A 2,098-nucleotide genomic window follows, 5' to 3' on the forward strand; every position below is an offset into this window, starting at 1 on the left:
GTCCTGTGAGTGATTTTTTCGATTCGATGTGAGTTGTGTTTTGGGAAAAATTATTTTCTTGTTTATTTTGCTGTAATTTTATAAAGTTCGGGTTGTTTTTTTGTTTCTTCGGTTGTCTTTTTCATATAATTTTGTGTTACGGTTATCTGATTGTGGCATTCATATATCTGAATCTTTTTAGTTTATTAAATGTGTGTTCATCTTTTTGCGTCTTTGTCTTTGGTGATGGATTTGTGAAGTGCTGCCAAATAATTTTAATTGATTTCTAGTTGTGTTTCCTTATTCTTTGAAAGTGTTGCTTGGGTTGCCTTGTTTTGATATTTGAAATTTTAAATTATGATCAGTTTAATAGAAATATTTAACTATATTATTACCACTAATGAAAAATTATAGTATTTTTTTCTTATTTTAACATTTAATTTATTTTACGTAATTATGTTTTATTTAAACTTTCGATTAATTATAATTAACAAAAAATATACACTAAATGAATATTTTAAATTTATTTTAAAATAAAAAATTGAACNTAATATTAACAAATAACAAAATAAAAAAAAATTTCCCGCGCTACCAGCGCGGATTATTATCTAGTTTATAGTAATTATGATACTTGGTTTTCAAAGTTACTAATTTGCACGATCGCGACACATAAATTATATCGATTATAATTTCACAATATGTAAAACAAAAAAATAGTTTTAATAATTTTAAACTATAAAAAGATAATTGTAATTTTTAGAAATTTAGAAAATAGAAAAAGAGAAATATTATACTTATATAAACAAAATTTTACTTTAAAAAATTTTAAAAATATAAAAAATATAATATGAAAATATAACAATATACATTTATAAACAAAAACTGTAAAAAAAAAGATAAATTATATTCTAATCTTATTATAAGAAAATCAGATGAATTTATTAAATCATTAATTTCTGATGAAAAAGAAGTGACATGTATCTAGTAAACATTAATGCCATTTATGTTTTACAGATATCATTAATTTCAGTATGATTATATATAGCTACTAGCAATCGATCCGCGCTACGCGCGGTAATTAGATTAAGGTGTATTCTGAATTTTGTTGTATATAATTTTTTTTTTTTTTTGTAAATTTATCTTTTTGTTTGTTTTTGTATTTAATTTTGGTTGCTTATGTTGTTTTGTTGGATATTTTAATAAAAATATGTTTTGCAGTAAGAATAATTTAGTTTGCTGTTTTTAAAGGAAAAATTGAGATCATCGTGTGTGTTTCTAATGCTTTAAAAAAAGTTATTATTAGAAGTTAACATTGTTTAGTTGAAGTTGTTGTTTTTATGTAGCTGTTAGTTGTCATTAATTTATTATTATTTTCCATTTTATGGTTGGATTGTTATTTAATATTTTCATATGTATTTTGTAAACTATTGGAGTAATTTTTTTTGTCAATGTTTTAGTGTTTGGAGTGAAAAATATTGTGGATTTATTAAGAACAATAAATAAAATCAATAACTTACATTCCTCTTTTCTAGGCTATTTTTGTTTGTTTCATTCGGGCCCAATTTCTCTGTAAAGCTTATAATTTGTGGGTTTATTGGGCCATTATTTGTATGTTATTGAGTTGAAATTGATTTGTTCTTTTCCAAAATCCGATGTCCTCGTGAACGGATATGAGAAGAGCAATTTTCCGATCTAGAGGTCTGTTTGAGGATTAAACTTATGTCTTTGATGCTTGTAATCATTTTTTCAGTCATTCCTATCGTAATCCTTTTCCCTTGATTTTTCTTTTTTTGGGGGTTTGCGTATTTGGTTGATTCCTTGCTCGCTTCGCATCTGTTGGGGATATTTGGTTATCCCCTGTTCATTTTGTTAAAAGTGAATGTCAATTGGGTTGCAAATTTGTTTATATGAATATGTTGGCTTCTTTAGGTTTCCTAATTAAGTTGTGAGTTGTTTTGTGTTATTGGTTGTAATTTTTTTTCCCGTTTGTCCTGTGAGTGATTTTTTCGATTCGATGTGAGTTGTGTTTTGGGAAAAATTATTTTCTTGTTTATTTTGCTGTAATTTTATAAAGTTCGGGTTGTTTTTTTGTTTCTTCGGTTGTCTTTTTCATATAATT

The sequence above is a fragment of the Camelina sativa genome, chromosome 12 (assembly GCF_000633955.1).
Source record: "Camelina sativa cultivar DH55 chromosome 12, Cs, whole genome shotgun sequence".
Classification (NCBI taxonomy): Eukaryota; Viridiplantae; Streptophyta; class Magnoliopsida; order Brassicales; family Brassicaceae; genus Camelina; species Camelina sativa.